The sequence below is a fragment of the Megalobrama amblycephala genome, linkage group LG23, assembly GCF_018812025.1.
Source record: "Megalobrama amblycephala isolate DHTTF-2021 linkage group LG23, ASM1881202v1, whole genome shotgun sequence".
NCBI lineage: Eukaryota > Metazoa > Chordata > Actinopteri > Cypriniformes > Xenocyprididae > Megalobrama > Megalobrama amblycephala.
In genome coordinates, this window is record NC_063066.1 from 4665982 (window position 1) to 4679751 (window position 13770).

The following is a 13770-nucleotide window of genomic DNA, read 5'->3' on the forward strand; positions in this document are numbered from 1 at the left end:
CCCCCAACTCTCTCTCTCTCACACACACACTCATAGTCTTCTAAAGTATACTTTTCACTCACAGTCTGTCTGGCCTCATCATCACTCCCGCTGTTCACCTGCAAAGTCAAAGTATTGAATCTAGCAGGTTGAAAACTTGGAGGAGTGTTAACAAGATGTTGCCATTTTCAGTAGCTGGACTCTTGCAGTGAGCCACAACTGGATGATTTCATTGCATATTAGAAATATCCTTAGCTTTTGGTTTTATTTGCTATGATTTTTTTGAATGTCAGTATCTACGCCCATCTTACCATCATGTCATGATTATGAATTTATTCAATCTTAACCAAGCACATATGCTTTTTATGTTGTTTTTTTGGAAATTTGCCTGGAAATTTTATTCTCATCACAGTGTTTTCATCTAGCTTTTTTAATGGAATATCCCAAAATTCACATCACTGTTGTTATTCTTAACTGAAATGTTTTGTTAATTGAAATACAGCTGAAATAAAATATAAAAACTTTAAAAACTTATTTTAAAAAATGAAAATATGGCAACTAACCGAAATAAAATGTTTAATATGAAGGTTTAAAAAATAAGGGTACATTTTCACGACAATGATGTACTAAAACTGGAAAAGTTTTTTCTTTGTACAGAGGACAATGTTGTCAAAACAATCCATGAAAATGACTAAAAACGCTGTATTCTGCTGCCAGGCCAGTAGATGGCGATGTCATTTTGTAAAGAAATGCTACACACCTATAGACTGAACATGTAATATGCATGTACATGCCGTCACCATTTTCATAAATTTGCGTTTTTGTAGTTTACACAGAGATGATAACACTATCGTTGCACTTTTTCAAAAGTTTGCATTTTCAGGTCCCCAAAATGCCGTTGTCGTGTGAATGAATGGCCAAACCGCATAAAAAGTTTTCCATTTTAGTTCAAAACAGTGTTGTGTAAACTGCCCCTTAAACTGAATTTTTAAAAAAATGGAAATATTTTAAAAAATAAAACGTGATAATTGAAGTTACAAGGTAACCAAAAATATATTAATACTGATAATATCAAAACCTCTTCTAAATTTACTGTACAAAAATATTTTCGTGATTTATCACAACATTTTTTCTTTTGTCAAATCAACTACTGTGGTTCAGTTAACATCATATTTTGAGTTTCTGTTCGCATTCATTGTATGAACTCAAATTTTTAATTTCAATGAACTCAAAATGTCAAGGCAACTTACTTTTTTTAAAGTTAAATCAACAATTCTTGTTTTAAATGTATTTCATATGAGATCAGTATCTGATTTAAAATATGATGTGATCTGCTGCGAAGCAAATAAACCGTGTGAACGTAGCCACGTTCTGCTCCGGTTTGATGTTTCGCTCACATCACTTTAAACATTCACAGCTGCACACATGTTTTCAGGTCTGTATGGCAAACATACATCCCGTAGAGATCCCGTACTGCATTCCATGATCTTCTTCATCAATACTGCATGATTCAAGGCCTGAATCTGCTGCCATCCCCAGAAACAAAAGCTGAACAGTATCGCTCTCGCTCTCACAGAATCAGCTCTCCTGCTCTTTCCTGGCACGTCACTCACTCGCTCCTTTCCCTTTCTCTGTTGCACTGTTTGTGGGACATTGATATTACATTGGTTATTTCGGGAACGGAGGGGGTTGAGGTTCACCTTTGAGAGTTGTATTTCCGTCATACCGGAGAGGGCACACAGATCCATTCCTCCTTTGTGACAGGCGGCTATTTCCAGAGCAGATCACATGACATGACAATAAGCAAGCATGCACATCCACCGTTCTGCTCTCTACACACTAACAGCCAGACTGGAGCCAAACTACATGCACTTGGATGCGTTTAAACTTTAATCAGAACCTGAAGCGTGAGATGCGCTCGCTCACCAAACGCCCAGCTGCTCGGGCCGCTCTATTCTTGTTGTGTTAAATTCACTGAGTGTTTTCCACCCTCCACATGCGTGCGATCGAGAGAGATGAACGTGCTGAACTCCTCACATTACCGGCGGCACGTTGCTTTATGAGCTAATCTAATGTAGCTGCATCTGTTGGTTACACCTGCTGTGTGCATGTGTGCACGACTTTTCCATGTTCTTTGTTTTCTGTTCTTCTGGGTTCACAGGGAAATAGTTCACAATCACACTCGCCCCATACGGCAAGAGGGTAAACAACTAAAATCTCTGGGACGCTCGGGGTGAGTTGAACTTCATCCTTGCACCAAGATGGGACCACCATAAGGCCCTCGTATCAACCCAACACAAGCACAGCTGCTTCAGACGGGCTTTACCCGCACACCAGCTCGAGTTTGTTGCACCTGCAAAGGGTTAAAGATCATGTGAGGTCTGTTTTCTGCTCTATCATCCATGTGTATATTTTAAACAAACAATGTTGAATTTAACCTTTACATGCCGTTATGATAACAAGCAGGAGTGAAGGAGGAGTGGCCAAAAGGCGTGGCCTCAGTGCTTTGGTAAGAGTACGCTACGCTCTTGTTTTGAATTCCTCTGCTCCAACTGTCCAAATATCCTGGGAAGTTGGCAACTGGTTCTGGTTAGTCACATGGTTGGTTGGAAAAGTACAGCTGTGGGCTGGAGGAAAAATGGAATTTCACATTTCATAAAAATCTGACTAAAAAACTGGTGACAACTAAGGGTTGTTAACATTTGTTAATGCTTTATGTATTATGAACTAACAATAAACAACATTCTTTACAGCATTTATTAATGTAGATCAATGTTAAATATTACTTATGACTTTATATGTTAAAGGGTTAGTTCACCCAAAAATGAAAATTCTGTCATTAATTACTCACCCTCATGCTTTTTTTGATGCAATCTGAGAGCTTTCTGTCCCTCCAGCTACGCAACTGACAGTTTGACGCTTCAAAAAGTTCATAAAGAGATTGTAAAACGAATCCATATAAATTGAGTGGTTTACTCGATCACTTTACATGATGAACAGATTGATTATAAATATAGGCTTTTTCACATATACACATTCATTAGTTCACATATACACAGACGCACACATCAGTTGTGGTAAACCGAAGCTCAAACATGCTTGCTTGGCGTGCGAGAACCAATGAGGTTCATTCTAGTGTGTTTGAGATTCTGCAAGAACTGGTGAGGTTCATTCTCGAGTGTTATGCAGCACGTTTACACTTCTGCAAGAAGAAATGAGGTTCATTCTCGTGTCCCCCTCAGGAGAAATCACGTGGTGGGTAAACACGCTACTGTGTAGAGGTAGGCGCTTTTGACTTGAGCAATCCCAGAAAACCCTAGCAACATGGTGGTGAGAAAATGACAAAATCTACTTGTCAAGTTCTGTGCTCTTAGTTTTGATTCTCCTGTATTTACCCAGCTCACAGCAGCGTTCTGATAGAGCACCTGCTTTAGCGCATGAGAATGAATGCTGATTCCTTCAGAGGTGAGGTGAGTAAGGGTCTAAGCGGCCTTGAAACGGCCTTGCAGCGTAATTAGATGGAAGCTTATCATCTCCACCGGTATCCCCCTCCCCATGTGACCGAGCACAGCCATTGATCTGTGGGCTGCTTCTCCATTGACCTAAACGAGAGTCTCTCTCAGAGAGAAAGTTCAGAAAGGGAGAGGGTTGTTCCTGATTCAAGACGCTGCTGAAATGGGACAGACACATGTGACCCAGGCAGTGGGGCGGCGCTCTGATGTAAATGGTGCTTGGAGGTCACCCTGGCAGAGCAGCTGACTCTCAGACATGGAGCGACACCCCTGGAATTCCAGGCCATTCGTGTGGAACTAACCTTCCACTCATGGCAGTTGTCCTTGAGTAATGAAAGTGTTTTGAGCTTGGGTTGCTGACAGATGCTTTTTTTTCTTGTGCCATAAGACCAAGCCAACTGACCTTCGACCTACCTCTGCCAGGGCGGATTACTAAATGAACAAAAAGCTTTCTTAAATCTCAATTTGATCCTTTTTGAACTGAGAGAATCTGACAGGTGTGATTTGGAGCTGTCGTGCAGAAAAAAAAAAAAACGAACACAGTTATTGTGACACCCAATCCCTCTTTCAAACTTTCAAACAATCCACATTTCCTGTTAGTACCTTCACAGGTGTCCATTAGCTCCAGACTTCCATGTGAAATGATTTCTTAATCAGACATTCTCTGAGGTATTCACCCAGAAAGCAGTAAAGCATTAGTGAATAATGATCTGCAGATAAAAGGAATTAGAGCAGCATCTTGGAATCGTTTCATGCGCTCCACTTTCTTTTGTAGACAATAACCAACAGCGTTTTTTATGACTTTTTTTTTTCCCCCTGTGATGTATGCAGCGTTTCCTCAATGCCTCAACACTTATCAGCAGATTGATTTAGTTAGGGTAGATAAGAGAATGAATGCAAACATTCCAAGTCACCGAGGTTGCACGGTGTGGAGGGCAGCAGAGAACTTGGCAGTCTTGAATATCACGGGACTTGGCCAAACTTACGCTGTCCTTGGATCCTCTCAGAGGAATGATAAATAAATGACAACGCCAGTCACCCCACTATTAATTCAAATAACAAAATAAAAAGAGGGGTAAGAGGAAAAATGAACAAGAAGAGAGATACAGTTCAGTAACAAATAAAATGATTTAAATTATGCACATGACTTGGAGGCTGTTCCGAAACTAGATGCCTTTTCTGGACAAAGCACTGTGTGTATTCTTTGTGGAAAAGGCAATCTCAGAATGCACTATGACAAGGTGATTACTTTTTTTTATTATTTTCATAATCATATTATTTATATGCATACTATATACGGTAATATCGATACTCATTCAATCAGAAAAGTATCAATAAAAACTAAATGTAGTTTTACCCAATATTTACTAATGCTATCTAGTAAATGCTTGTAGAGTATTGTGCCATTCACTTTCCTTTTTGAATAAAAGGAATGGGTTTTGATGCACACAATTACTGTAAATCAGGATGCTTTCCTGTTTCTGTCTAAACCAACAGTACTTGAGAGTACAATCTAAAAAATGCTGGGTTAAAAACAACCCAAGTTGGGTTGAAAATAGACAAACCCAGCGGTTGGGTTAAATGTTTGCCCAACCTGTTGTTTAACTCAACTATTGTATTGCTTGCTTAAAATGAACCTAAGTATGTTGGAAATGAACATTTATTAATATGTTTAATGAAGTTTAATGAATAATAATTAAACGATAAACATTTGTTAAATTGCTTATTAATAAATGTTCATCTTTTGATTATTATTGTTGCCTCTAGTAATTATGTGTCTGATTTTTGGTTAATTTTAAGCCAGGCATATAGTCATTTTTAAACAATAGTTGGGCAGTTTTATTTAACCCAACATGTTGGCTAAACATTCAACCCAACCGCTGGGTTTGTCCATTTTCAACCAAACTTGGGTTGTTTTTAACCCAGATTTTTTTATAGTGTCTAATTAATTCACATTGGCTATTCCAATACTGGTTGGTCATAAGACGCAGAAAGCATTTTACACAGAAAAAACACAATAGCGAAGAAGAATGAAATAATTATAAACATACTTTGGTTTTCCTTTTTTCCTTGCAGACATCTGGGACATTACAACGCTTCAGTAGTGAAAGGTGATGTAAACACAGTCTTTACTAGCACACGTGCTCTTTACCCTTTGCTCTCTTTCAAACGCTATTTTATACTTATTTTATCATTTCTAAGAATGCGTAGTCCTTTAAAATTTGATAAGTATTCAATTACAATGTAGATAATCTCCAGTTTTACAGTTCTTGAAAAAGGTTGGGCCTCACCCTCTATCACAGTGACCAGAGTTCAACTAACCCGCTTAAAGATGTGTATGAAGTGCTGCAGTAATAACAAAACTTGATAACAGTAATGTCAGTTAAGTCAGGCTGCTCCTACTGTAATTCCATGCTGAATATCAAATCTCTAGCCATCATGTTTCATGGGAACAAAACAAGGCACTGCAGAATTATGTTCCTGCTTTCTGTGTTATTCTTGACATGTCCAAAAGAGAGAGACAGGAAGATGAATGTATCTAGTAAAGTATTAGATGACCATGTCTGCGTTGCAGGGGCGATCTTGCCTGAGCCTGCTGCGCTTCCTCCTCCACCGATGAATCAGGATTCACTTCCTTGTCTTGTGGGAATGTGTTGTCATAGACCCGTCTCAGCCTGATTGATTCCTCACACTCCCCTCAGGAGGGAAACTCCTACTTCCCTTATTTCATCTTTTTGGCTTTGCTTCACCCAATCCTCAAACCAGAACAGGTTTGTTATTGCATTTTTTTTTTTTTTTGACTTTTTGACTTTTTGCAGATTTTGTGGGGTTGGGGATTTCTCAGTGGGTCATGTGCTGGATAATCTTTGTGTAATTGCAAAAGCTCGCATCTCATATCAGCAGCTCACGAAGAGTTCTGCTGGGTAAGGCTTTGTTTCAATGGGAGTATGCAATAGGTAGCATTTTCTTTTGGTTTTATTAGCACTATTCTTTTCCCGTTCCCCTCATCCCATCTCACTTTTTCACTGGCCAAGCCCCCAACCTCTCTGGCCAACTGGAAGGGAGAACAGCAAGAGGTTTAAGGTCAACGAATGTACCTTAACAGATGAGCAAATACACATTAATTACGTTGCGATGGCTGACGTCCTCTGGGCAGGATGAACCGATGGTTAAATCCAAAGACCTTCCCCCTACCCTGCAGAGCTGTGCTTACATTAAGCAGACTTAGTAAGCTAGCGTTCTGGTCCATCTCCAACAACAGCTGTTGAGAGAGATGGACAGAGGAAATCAAAGACATGACATTGCATAATATATCTTTCCCCATTTGGAGAAGCGAGAATAGTGACCCATTCCTAAATGCAGTAATATTCTGGTCAAAGCAAAACGTTTATGTTTCAGTCAAGGGACAAGCATATACCATGAATCCCAATGGAAAACCCATCAGTTTGTCATTTCAACCAGTGGAGCTCTTTGGTTCGATAAGCGCCCCGGTAAGCGAATCTGTCTGCTGGAGACCTACTTTGTGATAATAAAGTTGCTGAGGGTCGGACACTTGGTGAAAACACTGACAGCATGTGGGCATATGAGGTTGAGGCCCCCAACCGTTCCATACTGATAATAGATGAACAGCTTTGTTTGGGTTGTCAAGGATTATCTGAGTCACATGGGAGTCACTAAATGTAAGTTATAAGATATTGCAAACATTATCTTGAGGTTCTCACCTAATGGCCTAATTCAAGAGTCAAACTCCCCTGTTTCATCATCACAGTCAAGGGGAGTTCGAAGGAGCTAGTCTTAGCAGTCAGAAATTTACACATCAAGCTCTTTCAGACTTTGATATGAACGAGAGAAAAGATCATCTTTAGGGAAAAAACTAATCTGCGAAGCCTCTTATGTAACAGAGTTATGAAGGAATCCATGATTCCCATCCTTGGTTTGAGTTAAATGCTGCAAGTAAGTCACATTTACATGCGATAATCTTCATGGTGCAAATGTATTGTTGACCTTTCCAGAGATGCCGCCATCTGCATTTATATTTAGCTCCATTTTCCTGCTTGGCGAGCACAAGGTGGAATGAAGTGAGTTGTAGCTGTTGTATAATCCCCATATGACTAACCACTGCAGCAAGGATTGGACCAATAGCATCTTTCAGTGTGAGGAAGCTAGCATACCCAGTCACCACCTGTCTGTCCCTTTTTAAATACCATTCACAATCAGACAAATAGCCCTGTGCATGATTCAATTACCTACGGATTCAGCACCAAGGGAGTGTGCTTCTGTGATAAGATGGTAGGGTTATCAGGGCCCGTGTCTCTTGGCTCCAAAATTGCAGAGACGCGAAGAGAAAACGAGAGGCTAGGGGTCAGTTCCTTCCATCAATCTGCAGTTATCCTGTTGGGACTGGCTCAAAGCGACCAAGCATTTGGTAATCACAGGCTATTGTGTGGAATTTATTTGCATAGTCAGTTATGCTAAATGTGTTTGAAAGTGTCGGTCTGGTGGTGGATATTGAAAGACTGTGAGTGATGTGATCTTACTGCTGAGTCGTGAGCAAAGCGAAATTGGTGTGAATGTCACATGTGGAGAGAAGACTCCCTTTGCCCTGTTTAACCTTCCTTCAAGCTCTGCTCTGTTGATAATTCTTCATCGTGTAAATGTCAAGATATGCCCACGATATCTCCAGATATGCCCCCGGGCTACCAAAGATTGCAAAAAATGCATCTTCCTCCTATTCTTGCCTGCTTTTCCATCTTTTCCCCTTCTAAGGTGACAGTCTACTGAACTCATATAATGTCCTTCAAAAAGCACATTATTGCCTCCTTGTGATTTATAGAGATTTCCACTTCGATGTGGGTTCTTTCATGCGATGCACTCATACTCTTGTCTCCAAAAGCTTGCAATTCAAGGTCTTCCATCTCATTGAACAGGATCAATGTTTATGACTTTGATTGTTAAGCATTTTTCCAATATTTCTAAACGTGTTTGTCACTGAGCTTGTGAAACAGTGCTGTCGGGATTAGAGTCATTTGTCCCTTATGGTGCTCATGGCCATAAATCAGCATGTCTCAGGGGAGGCCGAGTAACGTAGCGCTGGGCCGTGCAAAGTGAGAATGGAGGAGCACTAGACTGTTCCAGTACTAGCCTACTTTGGCTGGGCGGCATCTGGCTGTGCACTCAGCGTTTCAGCAGGTGGGCTATCAGCACAGACTATAGCTCAACCTCTCCCATGCCCTGATAACACTAGATCCTTCACAAAACAAAGACCCAGCTGAGACCCAAATCAACCTTGTCTGATGTTACTGTTTCAAAATGGCTGGCAGTTTTGGAAACGAGTGCCTGGGATCATGTATAGTGATAAAATGTATACCATGAATGGATTGTAAATTGTTTTGGATAAAGCCATCTGCCAAATGTTACAACACTGCCACTAAAACAAACTAGCAATCCAGTCCAGAAGGGTCTTGTTCCAGCCACTTATAATCATTGGAAAGGAAACCCTTGTTTGGGAAATTTCATACTCATTAATTTTTAAATGCTTGGGTGGAGAAGAGACCCAAGGGATGACTGAAAGGGATGGCCTTGCCATATAGCATGTAGCTAACTCAGCTGGCACCTTCTCTTGGCGTGTTGGGACAGTGAGTCCGTTAGATCCTGATAGACCATGATGGGCATCTCCTTCTGGTCTCTACCCCACAGCTGTCCAACACTGTGACAGTCACATGTCAACAACTCTTTAACAGACTCCAGGCCTGAGATCAGCATCTCAGTGTCACTACAAAAACATAGCACACTGCTTTCAGAAGGTTTGCAGCAATGGCGTCAACCATTCCTACCCATATTGATCATTACTGCATGGTTACTTACTCAGCTGCAGTAACAGCCACCTTCTTTCCTGCCAATGGACATGAGTGTAAATAGAGCATGCAGATTGGGAAAAGCCAGTTGCTACAAGTTTGGTAAATACATAATTGATGTTGAATTTAGGCACTTACCACACAGCCTAGTTCACAAACACAGTGCATTGGAATAGCAAAAAAAGTTGTTGGGATTGTGAAAGCATTGATGGGTGTGTCTTTGAAGACACTGGTAGGTTTAGTGATGGAATGCCACACATGCAGCAGTGTACACACATGCTGTGATGACTAAGGCTCAGACACTCTCAAAGCATTGCACATGGCCCCGCAGGTCAATCGCCCACAGACCCCAGACAGAAAAGGCCTCTATCCTTTGTTCAAAGCAACCCCTTGTTTTGATATGCACTGGAATAATGGGAAATTCCAAATAGTTCAGGTCAAAGATAAAAGTCAGGATTTGAGCTTCTTGGTCAAACCTTCAATTTTGGCTTTCACCTATTCCCAGAAGACAGATTTCTAAAGCATCTTGTTTTTCCCAGTCTAACTTATGGATGCTTTTCACTAGCACTTTTTGGTGCGCGCCCGGCTTCGATTTATGTTAAAGTTTGGTTTGCATGTGCTGATGCTTTGAAAATGAAATCAAAGATTCAAAAACCAAAATATAAGAGTGTGGTGAGCAACACTTTGCATTTTGCTGCCTTCTCTTGCATTGTCGTTACCATGCAACAGGAGTAAACAGCTGCTCCTTTGATGATGCAAACCACACCGCGGTTCGGACCAAAATTATACAAAGTGAACACAGTACAGCAGGGAGAGGGGAAGCAATCAAACTTGATCTGAGTTCAGACCATGCAATCTAAATGTGAAAGTGTGAAAGAGCCCTAAAACTGGTGGGTCACAAGACCGTTTTGAGTGAGTCACAGAGTATGTAGTATGTAGAAACAACAACAGCAAACAACGTAATTGTAAATGTTTTTCTGATACAACTTTTTTTTTTGACGTGTCAGACACAGTTTAAGTAAATAATGCCTAAGAAAAACACGTAGTCCAAACTTTCCTGTCCTGTCAGACGCAAATGTGGAGGTGCGCACTGTAAATCATTATATATAAAGAGCGAATGAAATCATGAGCATGCAACGTCATAGTTATGAAATTACCAAACAGTATAAATTATGTAAATATTACACAGTGCTAGGGTATAGATTACTTACAAATTGTAGTCAGTTTATTCAACAGTGTTGGTGATATTCTTACAATTTATGTGTATGTTAAGAGGCAGTACTTGTGTACCTTCTGTCCATTTTTGAGAAATAAATTTGCTTGGTTCAAATTCCTACAAATTTGGGTCGCAACTTCATGAACATGGGAAAATGTGGGTCCCATGGCCAAACCAGTTGAGAACCACTTTCCTAAAACATATGTTGTAGTAGAGGGTTTTTGTGTGTGTGCATGTGTGTGTGTGTGTGTGTGTGCCTTAGATCAATATACACCACAATAGAGACGCCGCATCATTTTAAGTCAATATTTCAAACAGATTTCACTCAACCAAGCTTTGGTTAATCAAATAAGACATAATATGGTATTTGATGCTGCTCTTCGGTAAAGTCTACAGATACAGACACCACACCAATTCAGATATTTTATTTGTAATATTTATTTATTTATTTTTTTGTATTTTTAGTATATATTTTAACTCTTAATTATATTTATATGATTATGTTCCCCTTTCACTATGCTTTTTACAATGACGATATATGGCAAAAGAAATATTTTTAGTATATATATATATATATATATATATATATATATATATATATATACATACATGCAGTTGCACACAGGTAGTATGTAAGTAGTACACTTTTTATTGGCATTCTTTCCCTATTCCTTTTTAAAATACTTATTTGGGATAAATATGGCATTAGCCTGCTCAAATTGTTTGTCACCTTTGCACCTTTGTGTTTGTGTAAGATTTCTTTTCAACTTTCACCTGTGCAATCATCCTTGTCTTTTCATCTAACCAACATGGCAAGCGTAAGCACTATGCACGGTCAGGCAATGGAAAAAGGAATCATGTGACAAGCATGCACGTGTTTGCTCGGGAAAGCATGTCTCTAATGCAGCCTGCTTTACTCTACTCACTCCTTCTCCTACTATGCACAGAGACAGGAGGAGCCCCAGCCAATCACAGCGCATTCTGCCTTGCATGCTTTGCATATCTGTAGTGTCCCGGGCATTTCCTCCAATCATGGCTCGGCTTTTTTTGAACTATGCCTTGTAGTTCAAATTGCTTGTAACTGCTGCATACACAGTGGCATGTTGTGATTCAGTCGTTCTGCGAGTTAGACTTCAACCTTCAGGATATAATGAAGTCACATATTTCTGGAGTTAAATGCTTCAGTAGGTCTGAAACAGGATCAGCTTGCTCTTCTGAGGGGCTGATAGCATAATTCTATGCTCAAGGTTAGAGTGAACATTCACCATCAACAATCAAAAGAAAAGAGAACATGCATAAATTATATACATGATGTACAAAATATCAACTATTTAATGTAATTTTTGGACATTTTATATATATACACAGTATCTATCTATCTAATATATATATATATATATATATATATATATATATATATATATATATATATATATATATATATATATATATATATATATATAATATAAAATGTGTGTGTGAAAAAAAAATAAATAATATATATAGATATATATATATATATATATATATATATATATATATATATGATTAAGTCATTTCAGTTCCAGTTATACTTCACTGGAAAATATGTAAGGGGTAATCCAAGGCTAGCTGTGCATTAAATTATTTTAATGTACAACATGGAGGCAAAGAACCACTCGTTCTTCAAAGCTTCAGTAAATACAGCGCATTAATATAGAACGATATTTAAACTGACTGGAACTACTTGTGCGTTAAATGGTTTTAATGCACACCTTCCAGCCAATCCGAATCGAGTATTCAGATTGACCATGATATAATTTGAATATATGTAATACAAATAAATGGATCTTCTGTAGCTGACAGTAGTATTACTGATTAATGGATTCTATTGACAAGACTGAATAAACACTGCATTTTTTGTCTTGTTTGAAGTGCAACATCATTTCAGCAGGATGTTTGCTGTGACATGTCTGTCCAGCTGATGACCGTTCTCCACATATAAGGTGTGAGTGGTCCATTTGTTTACGTGGACACAACTGTTAAGATACTAAAATAGCTCAGTCTGAACTGAATTAGGAGTGTTTGATGTTGTCTTCAGAAATGACATGCTGTCAGGAAACATGCTGACTCTAGCTGCCAGCATTTTCTTTTATTTGGATAAAAAAAAAAAAGATTTCTTCTTTTGTAGTTAGATTTGTATTCAAGTAAACATTAATGAGATTGGGCATAAGAAGGCCACTAAACACTGATGCAAGATGCAGTTCAAATTGAGTGTACAAAATATACTACACAACGAACATCTAGTGTATATATGAATTTCCCAACAGGGCATTTCACAATTTCAGGACTCAATTTCAGTGTCATTCTGAAATTGAACCCAAAGTTCCAACGTGACAATCTTCATAAATTTGATGCAACAGCCCTTGGTGCATAAGCAAGTGTGCTCTTTGATTTGTCTCTTCTCAGTGCCCTGTCCATTCACACGGAAGCCCCCATTAAATCACCTTCCAGTCATAAAACACTGCGAGAGATGTCTGCAGTATGCATTAATTGTAACACCAGCACCTGCAACATGCTGTCTCATTGATCACGGCAAACAAAAACATGAAAAACCGTCATGCGTGCTTCAGCGTCGGAAAACAATGTGTGAATTCTATTGATTGCTGTCCTTGGACAACTGCAGCTGAAGGCACAATGTTGTTGACCTCCATACATCAGGGCATAATCAATGAAATGATATGACTAATGAAACTGACTCTTCTCTTGACTGATAACTCCAAGTGAGAACAAACTCCTCCAGTCTGACAGCTGTCAGAGACACCTACCAGACGCTCAGGGCTGTCAAATCCCTCCAGTGACCTTTCACACTCTTATGGAAGTTGGATTAAGTCTTGAAGTCCCCCTCTAAGCCAAGAATGTCACTGAATGTTTGCTTTTCGTTGCATCTGTTGTCTCATTTGTTTTTGCTCTAAGAATTAGCACAACCTACGGTTTATCGATCAAGCGTCTAAGAGCATTTATAGGGTTTTTTTATATACAGTGTGTTTTCAAAGAGGCATGGTTGGAATCAAACTTTTGCTTTGACCTCAAAAATTCAAACAGCATGTGTTTGGTCGATAGCTGGCTATATAGTCAGCACACAGTTCAATAGACGGATGGGGCCTTGGGGTCATTTCTGATTTGACTGAGAATTATAATAGTCCTTCAAGGGCTTGTCAATTCAGAT

The 13770-nt window shown here is 39.3% G+C and overlaps 1 protein-coding gene across 1 annotated transcript in view; it reads left to right on the top strand.

Moving 5' to 3' along the window:
* Positions 1 to 6100: 6100 nt before the first annotated feature.
* ppargc1b (peroxisome proliferator-activated receptor gamma, coactivator 1 beta) overlaps positions 6101 to 13770 on the top strand; it is a 61060-nt gene continuing 53390 nt past the window's right edge. Inside the window, exon 1 of the mRNA XM_048175781.1 lies at positions 6101 to 6262. The gene's annotated coding sequence lies outside the window, so the exon portion shown is untranslated. The remainder of the gene's footprint in view (positions 6263 to 13770) is intronic.